Raw genomic sequence first — 17,017 nt, 5'->3', positions numbered from 1 at the left:
TTCTCGGCACCATCTCACAGAAAATATGTTGTCAAGCTGGAAAGGGTGCGGAGAAGATTTACGAGGATGTTGCCATCACTAGAGGGGCTGAGCTGAGGGGAGGGGTTGAGCAGGCTGGGACTTTATTCCTTGGAGCGCAGGAGGATGAGGGGTGATCTTAATAATAATATATTCCTTTATTCGTCCCACACCAAGGAAATTTACAGTCTTACAGCAGCAAAGTGGATAGCAAGACACTATAAATAAAAGTAAAGACAAGGATAAATTGTCATCAGTTTCCTGTGTGTTCTTAGCTGTTATTGTTGACTGGTCTGCTGGGAGCAGTGCTGGTTGTGCAGTCTCACAGTAGCGGGAAGGAAGGACCTCCTATATCTTTCCTTCACGCACTTGGAATGAAGAAGCACACAGTCTCTGGCCCAGAGTAGGTGAATCACAAGAGAACATACTGTAGCTTTAAGGTTAAAATATTTAATAGGAATCTGAGGGGTAACATTTTCACACAAAGAGTGGTGGGGTTATGGAACAAGCTGCCAGAGGAGGCAGTTGAGGCTGGGACTATTTACCTTTAAGAAACAGTTAGGTTCATGGACAGGACAGGTTTGGAAGGATATGGGCCAAATGCAAGCAGGTGGGATTAGTGTAGCTGGGACATGTTGGCCGGTGTGGGCAAGTTGGGCCAAAGGGCCTGTTTCCACACTGTATCACTCTATGACTGGTGTAGCTGGGACATGTTGGCCGGTGTGGGCAAGTTGGGCCAAAGGGCCTGTTTCCACACTGTATCACTCTATGACTAGTGTAGCTGGGACATGTTGGCCGGTGTGGGCAAGTTGGGCCAAAGGGCCTGTTTCCACACTGTATCACTCTATGACTCTACTGTATAATGAAGCTCCAACCTCTGTGTGACACTAAACTCACAACAAATGCTTGTCCCTTTAACAAATATCCACAGAGGAGATTAGGAAAGACACAATAATGTCTCCAAACTTTGCAAGTGCACATCTCACAGCAATACTCATGTCCCAAGATGGAAAGGCAGTGAATTTCAGATTCACAACTCTCTGACTGAAAAAGTTTACCCTCATCTCCGTTCTAAATGGCCTACCCCTTATTCTTAAACTGTGGCTGCTGGCTCTGGACTGCCCCAACATTGGGAACATGTTTCTTGCCTCTAACGTGTCCAATCCCTTAATAATCTGATATGTTTTTCGATAAGATCCCCTCTCATCTTTCTAAATTCCAGTGTATACAAGCCTAGTCGCTCCAGTCTTTCAACATATTTTCTTCCCTGTTCCCTGTCGAATGGCCACGAACCACATTGCCCTGATCAGGTTGCTTCCTACAGTCCTCCCACTCAGTCCGCACCTTGTTCCCCTGCCTGCATCACTTGTAGTCCCACTCTCCATCTCACTATGGACCATGTTGGAAGCAGTTACTCTAGCCGGCGTAACTGCCTCCATTTGCAAATGGATCAGAGGGGACAGGAGGAATCCGTTTTGTTCAGGAAGTTGTCATGAACTGAAACTGACGATTGAAAGGCTGGTGGAAGCAGAGTCAACAATAACTTTCAAAGGACTTGGCGAAATGTGTGAAAGAACAATTTCCAGTGGTTCCAGGAAAGAGCAGGAGAATTGTGTTAAATGAATCACACGTTCAAAGAGATGGCACAGATAGGATGGGCCAAATGGCATCCTTCTGTGCAGTATCATTGTATCATGCTGTGATTCTACCAGGGGTTGACGATGAAGGTGAAAGTACAATGGGTCCAAGGGCCCACTTGCTCTGCCTTTAGAGTGGGAAATGTTTGGGGAACAAGAGAAAACCCAGAGAAAGAAAGGGCCATTTGGCCCATCAGTCAGTCCCACCCCAGAGTGAAAATAGGAACGAGTGAAATGGTCTGCATAAATAGTCAGTTGTTTTGGAAATATTTGCCTAGATTGTCCATCTTAATTGTCTCCATTGATAATATTAATTGGACATATCATAACCAGATAATGGGACCATGAAGTGTTCAGATACAGTGCCACATTGTACAGTCACACTTGGAGCTCACAAGACATTTCTGTGGCTTCCTGTTCATCTTGTTCTAATCTGTCAGTCAGTGATTGGTCATCAGGAGTTTTACAATGATTGCTGCAGCCAATTGTGTTGATTCCAATGGTTCCAAAAGCCTCCAAGATGCCAGAACTACAGGTATATAAGATGCAACAGCATTGGAAACCTCATCGACACGGAGAGCTGGGAGAGAGAGAGGTGGGAACGGCAGCAGGAGATGCCCACCTTCACTGTGAAACTTGACACTAATGATCAATCATTTTCTTGTGTTTCAGGTTCGAGGAAGAAAACATGATGCTGATGTGGGTTTTAGTGCTGACCGCACTGCTTGCCAGTGATGTGGCAGGTAAGGTCCATTGGTTCCAGGAGCGTTAGATATACATTGGGGTGAGGAATGGATGCACAGGCACTGTGTTGGGACTGTGGAACATGGGAGTTTGTGGAACAGGGTACTTAAGGAGGTGGCTCTAGAAATTGTGGACGCATTGGTGATCATTTTCCAATGTTCTATAGATTTAGGATCAGTTCCTGTGGATTGGAGGGTAGCTAACGTTATCCCACTTTTTAAGAAAGGAGGGAGAGAGAAAACGGGAAATTATAGACCAGTTAGTCTGACATCAGTGGTCGGGAAGATGCTGGAGTCACTTATAAAAGACGAAATTGCGGAGCATTTGGTTAGCAGTAACAGGATCGTTCCGAGTCAGCATGGATTTACGAAGGAGAAATCATGCTTGATTGAACTTCTGGAATTCCTTGAGGATGTAACGAGGAAAATTGACTGGGGATAGCCGATGTGGTGTACCTCGACTTTCAGAAAGCCTTCGACAAGGTCCCACATAGGAGATTAGTGGGCAAAATTAGAGCACATGGTATTGGGGGTAGGGTACTGACATGGATAGAAAATTGGTTGGCAGACAGAAAGCAAAGAGTGGGGATAAATGGGTCCCTTTCAGAATGGAAGGCAGTGACTAGTGGGCTACTGCAAGGCTCGGCGCTGGGACCGTAGCTATTTACAATATACATTAATGATTTGGATGAAGGGATTAAAAGTACCATTAGCAAATTTGCAGAGGATACAAAGTTGGGTGGTAGTGTGAACTGTGAGGAAGATGCAGGGTGACTTGGACAAGTTGTGTGAGCAGGCGGATGCATGGCAGATGCAGTTTAATGTGGATAAGTGCGAAGTTATCCACTTTGGTGGTAGGAATAGGAAGGCAGATTATTATCTGAATGGTGTCAAGTTAGGAAAAGGGGACGTACAACGAGATCTGGGTGTCCTAGTGCATCAGTCACTGAAAGGAAGCATGCAGGTACAGCAGGCAGTGAAGAAAGCCAATGGAATGTTGGCCTTCATAACAAGAGGAGTTGAGTATAGGAGTAATACTATAATAACCTCACTATAAATGTGAGGTTATCCACTTTGGTGGCAAGAACAGGAAAGCAGACTATTACCTGAGTGGTGGCCGATTAGGAGAAGGGGAGATGCAATGAGACCTGGGTGTCGTGGTACACCAGTCATTGAAAGTAGGCATGCAGGTGCAGCAGGCAGTGAAGAAAGCGAATGGTATGTTGGCATTCATAGCAAGGGGATTTGAGTATAGGAGCAGGGAGGTTCTGCTGCAGTTGTAGAGGGCATTGGTGAGACCACACCTGGAGTATTGCTTACAGTTTTGGTCTCCTAATCTGAGGAAAGCCATTCTTGCCATAGAGGGAGTACAGAGAAGGTTCACCAGATTGACTCCTGGGATGGCAGGACTTTCATATGAAGAAAGATTGGATAGACTCGGCTTGTACTCGCTGGAATTTAGAAGATTGAGGGGGGATCTTATAGAAACTTTAAAAATTCTTAAGGGGTTGGACAGGCTAGATGCAGGAAGATTGTTCCCGATGTTGGGGAAGTCCAGAACCAGGGGTCACAGTTTAAGGATAAGGGGGAATTCTTTTAGGACCGAGTTGAGAACGTTTTTTTTCACACAGAGAGTGGTGAATCTGTGGAATTCTCTGCCACAGAAGGTAGTTGAGGCCAGTTCATTGGCTATATTTAAGAGGGAGTTAGATGTGGCCCTTGTGGCTAAAGGGATCAGGGGGTATGGAGAGTAGGCAGGTACGGGATACTGAGTTGGATGATCTGCCATGATCATATTGAATGGCGGTGCAGGCTCGAAGGGCCGAATGGCCTACTCCTGCACCTATTTTCTATGTTTCTATGTAAAGAAGTCCTTCTGCAGTTGTACAGGGCCCTAGTGAGACCGCACCTGGAGTACTGTGTGCAGTTTTGGTCTCCAAATTTGAGGAAGGATATTCTTGCTATTGAGGGCGTGCAGCGTACGTTTACTAGGTTAATTCCCGGAATGGCGGGACTGTCATATGTTGAAAGACTGGAGCGACTAGGCTTGTATACACTGGAATTTAGAAGGATGAGAGGGGATCTTATCGAAACATAAGATTATTAAGGGGTTGGACACGTTAGAGGCAGGAAACATGTTCCCAATGTTGGGGGAAGTCCAGAACCAGGGGCCACAGTTTAAGAATAAGGGGTAGGCCATTTAGAACGGAGATGAGGAAAAACTTTTTCAGTCAGAGAGTTGTAAATCTGTGGAATTCTCTGCCTCAGAAGGCAGTGGAGGCCTATTCTCTGGATGTTTTCAAGAGAGAGCTAGATAGAGCTCTTAAGGATAGCGGAGTCAGGGGGTATGGGGAGAGGGCAGGAACGGGGTACTGATTGAGAATGATCTGCCATGATCACATTAAATGGCGGTGCTGGCTCGAAGGGCTGAGTGGCCTACTCCTGCACCTATTCTCCATTATCTATTGACTGTCCACCAGTGAGTGGAGGATATATGGGATGTAATGCAGGTTATGGCTCGAAGGGCCGAATGGCCTACTCCTGTACCTATTGTCTATTGTCTATTGTGGACATTGGGACTGGTCGGGATGTGGTAGGAAATGTCTCTTGTCTGGGATACTCATCTCAGAGCTGCTGAGTGGGAAGGTGAGTTGGAGACTCTCGTCCACATCAGGAGACAGAGATTTCCCCACGGTGACGCTTCACAGGAAAACAGGAAGAGGGAGATGTGACTCTCTGTCAGGAACCCAGGGGATGCGGAGGAGAAGGTTCTGCAGGCACTGGTCCAATGCCATTGGTGCAGTGTACTTGCCCGATGTGAGGGTGAGGATGGAGGCTGAGTGCTGGCAATGGTACAGGGGGAGTGAGTCCTGGGGCTGGGGAGTGAAAGGGGCAGAGAATGGTTGGAGATACGAGTGATTTGATGATCAGACTGACACACATTGAAATGCAAATCCGTTGCTGTTGCTGGAAATATGAAGGGATAATTTTGTTTATTTCAATGAGATAATCTCTCCATTCTGATGAAATAAGAGTATAACTACAGTCTGTTTAATATCTCCTCAAATGGCAATACCTGTCCCAGGAATCAGTCTGGGTAACCTTCATTTCACTGCCCTGTAGCACGGACATTTCAGAGTCACGAGTCAACAGCGTTTTATTGTCAAATGTCCTGAAATGGAATAATGAAATCCTTACTTGCACCACACTAACTAATGTGTGAACTATAATACTCTGTAAAACCCATGATAAACAGCAAAGACAATTCAGTTAATTTAGTAAATGAACAGACAAATAAACAAACAATAATGGTGCCGTCAAAAATAATGCCCCAAAGTCTCTCTATTTCAGAGCCTATTTGTACGTTGTGTTGAGTCGCCTGGTGGTTGTAGGGAAGATGCGGCTCCTGATCCTGGACTTCATGGTTTCCCGGCTCGGAGCAGTCTTGTTTAAACAATGGCCACGCTTGGACCACATTTTCCTCTGTAGTTGGTGTTTCTTAAATGGCTCTCTATCTGTTATGAACTGTGGGTTAATTCTTTAATTGCCAACCATTGCTTCTCTCCTGTCTTACCCGTGAACGTATTCTCCCAATCACCTGACCTACCAAAGCTGGCCCGTGCCACACAGCTTTGTAGCTTCAAGTCAAGTCAAGTTTATTTGTCACATGTACATACACGATGTGCAGTGAAATGAAAGTGGCAATGCCTGCGGATTGTGCAAAAAAAAAAGAATTACAGTTACAGCATATAAATTAAACTTAATACAGAGAAGACAAAATTTAGTCCCTGGAGTTATAAAAGTTAACAGTCCTGATGGCCTGTGGGAAGAAACTCCGTCTCATCCTCTCCGTTTTCACAGCTTGACAGCGGAGGCGTTTGCCTGACCGTAGCAGCTGGAACAGTCCGTTGCTGGGGTGGTAGGGGTCCCTCATAATCTTGCTTACTCTGGATCTGCACCTCCTGATGTATAGGTCCTGCAGGGGGGCGAGTGTAGTTCCCATGGTGCGTTCTGCCGAACGCACTACTCTCTGCAGGGCCATCCTGTCCTGGGCAGAGCTGTTCCCAAACCAGACTGTGATGTTGCCGGACAAGATGCTCTCTACAACCCCAGAGTAGAAGCAATGAAGGATCTGTTCGGATGGTATGCGAACTGTAGTGAGTCCATGTTGCGAGGAAGGAGGGCACAGATGTGCTTCTTGATTAGCCTCTCGAAGCATTTCATGACAACCGAGGCGAGGGCCACCGTTCGGTAGTCATTCAAATAAGCTGGAGAGGCATTTTTATCTTCTTTTTTTTTTCATATTTCAGATACAGCGCGGAAACAGGCCTTTTCGGCCCACCAAGTCCGCGCCGCCCAGCGATCCCCGTACATTAACTCTATCCTACACCCACTAGGGACAATTTTTACATTTACCCAGTCAATTAACCTACATACCTGTACGTCTTTGGAGTGTGGGAGGAAACCGAAGATCTCAGAGAAAACCCACGCAGGTCACGGGGAGAACGTACAAACTCCTTACAGTGCAGCACCCGTAGTCAGGATCGAACCTGAGTCTCCGGCGCTGCATTCGCTGTAAGGCAGCAACTCTACCGTTGCACCACTGTGCATTCTTTGGCACCGGGACCACGGACTTTGCAGGGACCTTGCATGCAGGGACCACGGACTTTGCCAAGGAGAGGTTAAATATTGTGGTGAGCACTGGAGCAAGCTGAGTAGCACAAGACTTTAGTACTCGCCCAGATATACCATCTGGGCCTCCAGCTTTCCTCGTCTCACCCTAGTTGTAAGGCATTGGTCTGGATTTGAACAAGACCAGTGGCAACTTTAACATAAAATGTCATCACATTATAATCACTTTACCCAATAGGTCCATTAAGCACAACATTGTTAATTAACACTTTCTCATTGCACAACACTGGAGCTTTCAACAGAATGATCCATGATCTTGGACCCTCAACAGAATGATCCAGTTGCGATCCATGTTACAGCCTTACAAGATGTTGGTGAGACCCCACCAGGACATGGTGTTACCAGGTGTGGTGGGATTGAGTTATAAGGGGAGGGGGGGTTATAAATTCATGAGGTGCAACAATAGAACATAGATATCACAGTGTAGGGCAGAAACACTGGAGGGATGTTATTCACAATGAGGGTGCCAGAGGTAGTGGGGCAGGCAGGTACAATGTTACAAGGCCACTTGGACGGGTTCATGGATCGGAAAGGATGAGAGGAGAGGGGCCAAATGCAGACAAACGGGACTCACTGAGGAAGGCCCTTTGGTCGGTGAGTTGGTTTAAATCTGAATTCTCCTTAACTGACAGAGACGACCGATTCCTTGGGACCGGAGGAGACTCAGCAAGACCTTGAAATGCGCGGCTTATCCGAAGGGCCGTGTGCTGAAAACTGGTTTTATTTTCCTACCTTAACATCCTGTTATCGGTGTTATCCTGTTAAATCTGAATTCTCTTTAACTGACAGGGTTGACCGATTCTTTGGGACCGGAGGAGAATCAGCATCACATTGACAAGCGCAAGATAATCAAAGGGCCGTGTGCTGAAAAATGGTTTTATTTTGCTTCCTCAATGTCTTGTTACCGTTATTTCCCTATCGAAAAGACCTGGTACGATGCTGAGGTAAGTCCCTGAAACTAGTGGTTGTTCTGGGAGGCCAGGGGAACATTGCTCTCTGCTGGTTCATTCCCATGAACTCATAGCACAGCCTGTCGTTGAATACCTGCGATGAGGCCCTGTGTTCCAGGCTGCCCTTCACTGCGGCCTGTCGTTGAATACCTGCGATGAGGCCCTGTGTTCCAGGCTGCCCTTCACTGTGGCCTGTCGTTGAATACCTGCGATGAGCCCTGTGTTCCAGGCTGCCCTTCACTGTGGCCTGTCGTTGAATACCTGCGATGAGGCCCTGTGTTCCAGGCTGCCCTTCACTGCGGCCTGTCGTTGAATACCTGCGATGAGGCCCTGTGTTCCAGGCTGCCCTTCACTGTGGCCGTGGTCTCCCGTTTCTATCGCTCCGACCGTTGGGTGAAATATTGGGATTTGGGGGAAACTCCACAACCAGGAGTTAACTCGGAGCTGGGGTTGGCATCAGAGAGAGTAAAGAACGAGAACGGTTGGATGATTTATTTGTAGGCTTGTGAGAGAATAAAATTCACTGCAACAGAAAAGCTATTTTGTTTGTTTAAAGGTTTTATGCAATGCCCAAAATCGTTATGGAAATCTGGTGACCGTGAACTCGAAGGAACACAACACGTTCATTGCCAAGGTGATTTTGGCAGTGAGCAAAGTTGGAACAAGCGCTTGGATTGGCCTAAGCGACAATTGCAAGGTACAGTTAACGATGACACGTTGGCTTACAGGTCGTCACCACACTGGCCAGACCTGCATTTGTTGTCCTTCCCTGATCATCCACTGCCCATTTCAGAGGGCAGGTTACAGTCAACACATTGGTGGATCTCTGGTGTCCCATCGTTGTTCAGAGATAGAGTTACACACGATGCCCTGCAGAGTAACAGGGTGTGGCAGTGTAATGGTTAAGTTACTCTGTGATATCCCGGTGATCCAGGCACACGAGTTTGAATCTCATCCCAGACACCAGGGAATTTGGATCTAAATAAATAAACTGCAATCACTCTGTAGAAACAGGTCCCCATCAGTAATGGGGACTGAAACTACCGGACTGTTGTAAAAACTCATCAGGTTCACTGTTGTTCTTCAGGGTTAGAAATCTGCCCTCCTTCCCCAGCCTGGCCTCACTTCAACTCCAGAGATCCACCAATACGATCATGCCTGACCAGTGCCAGCCTCAACATTGCCCTTCATTCTGCCGATCCTCTCTGCAGTCCGGGTCCGGTTAATCCTCCTGACACTGAATTAGTTGTGTTCCCAAAATGTGGAAAGTTCACGGGGCAAGGCTGGTGTGCAGAGCGATGTTACACAGCAGCTGTGAAGAAATCTGACAATGAGAATTTAGAGATTAGCGTAAATGAAATTGAAATAAATCACATGAGTTCTCTAAAGCTGAACAGAAGACAGTTAAGGCCAAACCTTACAATTAAATTTTCACGGATTTTTTCAATCAAAACTTAATAACATCTATCCAATCAATACATTGAAAATATTTTGTCCAAACATTGATAGCAATGGCAGACTTTGTTCAATGTTTCATAACTTCTTACAACAGAGAAGTCCGTTCAGCCCATTGAGTCCGGCTCGAAGGGCCGAATGGCCTACTCCTGCATCTATTTTCTATTGAGTCCATGCCAGCTCCCAGTACATTGCCATCAATCCCATTATTCAGTAATTTCATTGTAACCTACTTCCACCACTTGCTGGAAAACCGCACAGTCATGGGGAGTTCGTGTAAACTCACACGGATAACACTGGAGGCCAGTACATCGTAAGTGTGTCTGTGACAGAAATATTACTATGCTGCCACTTAATTTCAGACACAGGTTTGAACAGGCGGTGGGTGACCTCTACAGACCCGCTGGTACACAGAGGGACTGAAGCAACCCCATGGGTCCTGTGCTCTGCAGAACTGGACTGACTGCCCAGCAGTGAGTGGAGGATATATGGGATGTAATGCAGGAGTCAGGGGAACAGACACTGACTGTAACTGTGTAGGGGGAATGTACAAGGGGGGAACACTGGAGTTTAAGGACGGCACAGTGTGACATGGTACATAAAGAACTGAACACAGACAGGAAAGTTATTATTATTATTATTATTATTACTTTATTGCCATTGTAGTGGTGCATACAATGAAATTCAGGTGCACTGCCTGAGCGGAGCTCAATTGTACAAGATAAATAATAACAATTCATAACAGTAAAAGATTTTTTTAAATATGTTGATATAATCAGGTGCACATACTGTGACACATACACACAGATTCACACATGCGTACACATTAAGCCTATGTATGCACCTTATCAGAATATAAGATACTGCATTCAGAAGGTCATTGTCAGAATATAAGATATGGCAGCAGCCAGATGTCCACCTTCACTGTGAAACTTGACACTAGATATGGCACGTGTAATAAAAATTATAAATGAATATATCAGTATTGCACGGAGCCAGGTATTGTGCAGTATAAATGGTGTTTATGGGGGGGGGGGGGGGTGTGCTTTCAGTGCAGAGTTCCGTTTAGTAATGGCCTTAGGGTAGAAATTGTTTGTTGGTCTTGTGGTGTGCACTTTAATGGACCTTTAGCGCTCTCCTGAGGGCAGAAGGGCAAACAAGTGATGGACGGGGTGAGATGGGTCCTTTAGGATGCAGGATGCCTTCTACAGGCAACAGGAGCTGTAGATGTCTTCCAGGGCAGGCAAACGTGTGTTGGTGATCTTCTGGGCTGTGTTGATGACTCTCTGCAGAGCCTTCTTGTCGGCCACAGAGCTGTTGCCGTACCACACCAGGATCCCATGTGTCAGGACACTCTCAATGGAGCAGCGTAGAAGGACACGAGCAGCTGTTGTGGCAGGTTGACTTTCCTGAGTGTTCTTAGGAAGTGAAGCCGCTGTTGTGCCTTCTTAACCAGAGAGTTTATTTTGGTTGACCACGTGAGATCTTCTGAGATATGGGTGCCCAGGAACCTGAAACTGGAGACTCTATCCACTCTTTTTCCATTTACGTGCTGTGTGGGGTGGTCATCCTGCTTCTTCCTGGTCGATGATGAGATCTTTTGTTTTTTTGGTGTTGAGTGCCAAGTTATTTTCTGAGCACCAGCCTGTTAGCCTCTGTACCTCCTAGTGAAAGGAATGTCCTGAGATTCATTTCAAAATTAATTAAAATTAAAAGAGAAACATTACGCTCAACCTCTGTCTTTCTCTGGGAGATCTTATTTTGTATTTGTGTTCAATGACCATCTTTTCCTCATTTTCTGAGTTACCATTTCTCCTCTTCCCTGACCTTCACTCTCAGATCCTGTCACTTTCATCTCAAGGATTCTGTTACGTCCATGAGATTCCCCCACCCTGCCATTCCATAGTTTAATCTCCCATCCACTGCCCTACTTGTCCCAGCTGCTCGTATTCTGCTGTCACTTCGGCTCAGGTACAGCTCCTCCCTGTACAGTTCAGTGGCAGCTTACTCAGCATTCTAACAGCAATGACCATTGATTTGTACCCACAGGAAGGGACTTTCACTTGGATCGATGGATCTCCATTGAAACACCCACAATGGGGTACAGCACAACCCGACAATCTCAAAGGCCTTGAAGACTGTGTACTAACAAATTATTTCCGTAAGTGTAACTATGACAGAAATGTAGAAATGAAGAACTGTAGATGCTGGTTAATACTCAAAAGGTCACAAAGTGCTGGATAATTCAGTGGGTCAAGCAACACTTTGAGAGAACGTAGATTGGTGAAGTTTGGGATCAAAACCAATTTTCAGATTAGAAAAAGACAGAAAATCGTGCAGAGGAGGTCATTAGGCCCTTCGGGTCAGCACCACCTTCATTGTGATCACAGCTGATCATCCACAATCAGTAACCTGTGCCTGCCTTCTCCCTGTAACCCTTGATTCCTCGAGCCCCTAGAACTCTATCTAACTCTCTTTTAAATTCATCAAATTAATTGGCCTCCACTGCCTTCTGTGGCAGAGAATTCCACAAATTCACAACTCTCTGGGCACAACCTGAATCAGGTCCCTACAGTGATGTTCGATCAGGTTCAAGTCCGGGCTCTGGCTGGGCCACTCAAGGACATTCAGGCTTGTCACGAAGCCACCCCTGCGTTGTCTTGCCTGTGTGCTTAGGGTCATTGTCCTGTTGGAAGATGAAACTCCGCCCCAGTCTAATGTCCAGAATGCTCTGTAGCAGGTTTTCATCAAGGATCTCTGAACTTTGCTCTGTTCATCTTTCCCTCGATCCTGACGAGTCCCAGTTCGTGCCGCTGAAAAACATCCCCACAGCATGATGCTGCCACACCATGCTGCACCGTAGGTATGGTATTGGTCAGATGATGAGCGGTGCCTAGTCTCCTCCAGACATCCAGGCCAAAGAGTTCAATCTTGGTTTCCTCAGACCAGAGAATCTTCTTTACGTGCCATTTGGCAAACTCCAAGTGGGCTGTCATGTGCCTTTTACTGAGGAGTGGCTTCCGTCTGGTCACTATCATAAAGGCCTGATTGGTGGAGTGCTGCAGATATAGTTGTCCTTCTGGAAGGTTCTCCCATCTTTACAGAGGAACTCTGGAGCTCTGTCAGAATGACCACCGGGTTCTTAGTTACCTCCCTGACCAAGGCCCTTCTCCCCCGATTGCTCAGTGTGGCCGGGCGGCCAGCTCTGTGAAGAGTCCTGGTAGTTTCAAAGTTCTTCCATTTAAGAATGACGGAGGCCACTGTGCTCTTCAGGACCTGCAATGCTGCAGAAATTGTTTTATACCCTTCCCCAGATCTGTATCTTGACACAATCCTGTGTTGGAGGTCTACATACAATTCCTTCGTCTTCATGGCTTGCTTTTTGCTCTGACATGTACTGTCAACTGTGGGACCTTATATAGACAGGTGTATGCCTTTCCATATCATGTCCAATCAATTTAATTGACCACTGGTGGGCTCCAATCAAGTTTAGAAACATCTCAAGGACAATCAATGGAAACAGGATGAACCTAAGCTCAATTTTGAGTGTCAAAGCAAAGGTCTGAATACTTATGTAAATGTGATATTTCAGTTATTTCTTTTTAATTACTTTGCAAAAATTTCTAAATGGCACATCTGTAAAATGTGGCAACGTCAACAATTCTCTGCAATTTCTTGTGGTTGTGGATGGATTAGTTCCCAAACCATCCTCTGATGCATCCCGATAAAATGCTTTCTATGGCACATCTGTAGAAGTTGGTGAGAGTTGTTGGGGACATGCTGAACTTCCGAAGTCTTCTTAGGAAGTAAAGATGTTGGTCTGCTTTCAAGGCCAATGCCTTGATATGGCTGGTCCAGGGCGTTTTTGGTGACATTTCCTTATATTGTCTTTTCATTTCTGACCTTTTCCCAATTATCTGTACATCAAATCCCCCCTCCCACTCACCAGTACCTCCTATCACTTGCCGAGTTTGCCCTCCCCCCCCCCCCCCCCACCTCTCTTCCAGCTTTCTTCGCCCAAACTATAATCATTCTGAAGAAGGGTCCCAACCCACAATGCCACCCACCCGTGTTCTCCAGAGATGCTGCCCGACCCACGGAGTCACTCCCAACTTATTGTGTCTTGATACAGAAGGAATGGGTGACGTTTCGGGTCGAGACCCTTCTTCAAACTGATCAGTCTGAAGAAGGGTCTCGACCCGAAATGTCACCCATTCCATCTCTCCAAGATACTGCCTGACCTGCTGAGTTACTCCAGCATTTTGTGATACCTTCGATTTGTACCAGCATCTGCTGTTATTTTCCTACACAACGTGTCTTGATAAAGAGGATTATTCTGGTTGTCATTTTAGTTATGTGAGAATGGGTTACTCGTTTGCAATGTAATTTAATACGTGTATTTATTGTAATAAATTCACTTGCAGCTGGGATAATCATTAAAAAATGTGATGTTTTTATTGAACCCAAGTTATGCTTGATCAGGTCTCTGGTGCAGGAAGAAATGGAGGTCCTTGATACCTTCCTGGTGGAGGATTGAGTGAGGTGTAGAGGGACTGGAAGTCCACGGTGAAGATGAGCCAATGGAGGCTAGGAAATTGAAAGTAATTTAAAGAGTTGCAGGGTGTGTGAAGTGTGTTGGACGTAGGTGGGCAGGGACTGGACGGGGGGGGGGGGCAGGAGGGAATCAAGGTAGTGTTGAGATGTTCGGTTAGGTGAAGCTGGCAAAGATGATGAGTCTGCCGGGGTAGTCCCGTGTGTGGCTATTGGGGAGAGATTGAAGCAAGCAGTAGGAGGCTGGGGAACAATAACGCTGTGGAGGGGAGATCGCCAATGAGATCAGAAACAGTTTGCCAGATGATATTTACTGGAAGTTAATTTCAGACATGGTACCAACAGTCCTGTTGTTACACAGAGGGGTAAACCAACCCCATGGGTCCTGTGCTCTGCAGAACTGGACTGACTGCCCAGCAGTGAGTGGAGGATATATGGGATGTAATGCTGGAGTCAGGGGAACAGACACTGACTGTAACTGTGCAGGAGGAATGTACAAGGGGGGGAACACTGGAGTTAGAGGGAGATACAGTGAGATACGACACATAAAGAAAGAACTGAACACAGACAGGAAAGTGAAAGGAATGTCCTGAGATTCATTTCAAAGTGAATTAAATGCAGGAACATTCTGCTCAACCTCTGTATATCCGGTTGGAGTGGACATGCTGTCCTGTGAGACGTTCCATGACACTGTTTGACAAAAGACTGAGAGGCAGTGGAGCAGTGAACTGGTCACAAAACAGAGTGGCCATGAAGATCCAACAGGCTGGGGTTTGTTCTCCACAAGAGAGAAGATTGAGGGTTGACCAGCCAGGGGCCGATCCCACTGTGAAGGATTTGTAGGGGGATGTCGAGAGGATGTTTCCTCGAGTGTGAAACTAGATTTACTGGTCGTAAATGTAAAATAGCCACCGATAAATCAAAGTGAGCAGAGGGACAATCTTCTTGGCTTGGGCGTTGCGGGCAGGTGGAGATCAGGAGCAGGTAACCGAGGTAGAGAGCACAGATGTACTGAAGGCAGAGATAGATGGAGAAAGGAACAGACGGAGGTGTTGATGGGGTCGGTTGAAGGGATGGGGGAGGCTGGTGTTGAGCAGCAACAGTAGCACGGATCCATGGGCCGAGTGGTCTGTTTCTGCACTCCACGTGCAAGGGAACACCCTAACTCTACACACATTGGGTGTAACATTACAGATATCGCAATGTGCACTGGTGTACAATCCCCAGATTTAAACATGACATCGGTTGCAGAGGTTCCAGCTCCAGAGATCCCAGACTCTGCTCCCGTTGTGTGAGGTCCATGCAATGGGGAGGGCTGGGTTTATCTCTGACTGCACAGGCGTGTTGTCCAGCCCACACAGGGAGCTCCAGCCCAGGATGAGCCCAGTCACTTCAGTCTGGGACAGTCCAAACGCCCGTGAATATTGGGGGCTTCAGGTTTCAGCCACACACACACGACTGTACCTGGCACCTCCACAGGAAGCGACTCCCTTTATTTACAAGGCAAACGCACCGATCAAGAGCCAGGGAGTGTTCATGGCTCACAGACTGCCTCAAATAGATGGAACATTAGACAAACGGAAAACATGTAATACTGGAAACACTCAGCAGGTCAGGCAGCATCTGTGGGGAGTGGAACAGATATAACATTTCCACCAACAACCTCCCTGTTTCCTCTCCACACATGCCACCTGACCTATTGAGTATTTCCATCATTTTCTTTCAGATATTTTGCATCTGCAGCATTTTGATTGTGGACTAACAGGTAAATGCTTTTCTCTTTTTCTGCTTCTAGCTGATGGAACATGGAATGATGCAGAATGTGGCAGCGGACATTGGTTTTGTTTGTTCCTACAATCTGCTCATCAATTAGAAAACTCCAGAATGGTCCACTCAACCTCCCAGTAGTGGATCCAGTGCTTTGATTTCTTTGTAGTCCCTCTCACTGTCTGTGGTGACTGTACTCACTTAGCTTCTCAGCCAATAATAAAGAGACCTGCATCATGAGCTGTGTGTTTGGTGCCGGGTGTCGGGCAATGTCCCCATGGTTCTGGCAGTATTAACAGGTGTCGGGACATGACGTGAAGGAAATCAAGTCAAGCCTTGCCCAACTCTGCAGTCAATGCGCTGATGGAGAGTGTGACAATAGACAATAGGTGAAGGAGTAGGCCATTCGGCCCTTCGAGCCAGCACCGCCATTCAATGTGATCATGGCTGATCATTCTCAATCAGTACCCCGTTCGTGCCTTCTCCCCATACCCCCTGACTCCGCTATCCTTAAGAGCTCTATCTAGCTCTCTCTTGAATGCATTCAGAGAATTGGCCTCCACTGCCTCTGAGGCAGAGAATTCCACAGATTCACAACTCTCTGACTGAAAAAGTTTTTCCTCATCTCAGTTGTAAATGGCCGACCCCTTATTCTTAAACTGTGCCCCTTTGTCCTGGACTCCCCCAACATTGGGAACATGTTTCCTGCCTCTAACGTGTCCAACCCCTTAATAATCTTATACGTTTCGATAAGATCTCCTCTCATCCTTCTAAATTCCAGTGTATACAAGCCTAGTCGCTCCAGTCAACATATGACAGTCCCGCCATTCTGGGAATTAACCTAGTAAACCTACGCTGCATGTACTCAATAGCAAGAATATCCTTCCTCAAATTTGGAGACCAAAACTGCACACAGTACTCCAGGTGCGGTCTCACTAGGGCTCTGTACAACTGGAGAAGGACCTTTTTGCTCCTATACTCAACTCCTCTTGTTATGAATGCTAACATTCCATTGGCTTTCTTCACTGCCTGCTGTACCTGCATGCTTCCTTTCAGTGACTGATGCACTAGGACACCCAGATCTCGTTGTATGTCCCCTTTTCCTAACTTGACGTCATTCAGATAATAATCTGCCTTCCTATTCTTACCATCAAAGTGGATAACCTCACACTTATCCACATTAAACTGCATCTGCCATGCATCC

At 46.5% G+C, this 17,017-nt stretch overlaps 1 pseudogene; it reads left to right on the top strand.

Moving 5' to 3' along the window:
- The first annotated feature begins 1,416 nt into the window (after positions 1-1,416).
- Positions 1,417-15,919, top strand: LOC144598206 (echinoidin-like; annotated as a pseudogene).
- Positions 15,920-17,017: the final 1,098 nt, after the last annotated feature.

The sequence above is a fragment of the Rhinoraja longicauda genome, chromosome 1, assembly GCF_053455715.1.
Source record: "Rhinoraja longicauda isolate Sanriku21f chromosome 1, sRhiLon1.1, whole genome shotgun sequence".
In the NCBI taxonomy this organism is placed as follows: domain Eukaryota; kingdom Metazoa; phylum Chordata; class Chondrichthyes; order Rajiformes; family Arhynchobatidae; genus Rhinoraja; species Rhinoraja longicauda.
Note: the sequence above shows the minus strand (reverse complement) of the source record. Positions and strands in the feature narration are given on the sequence as shown.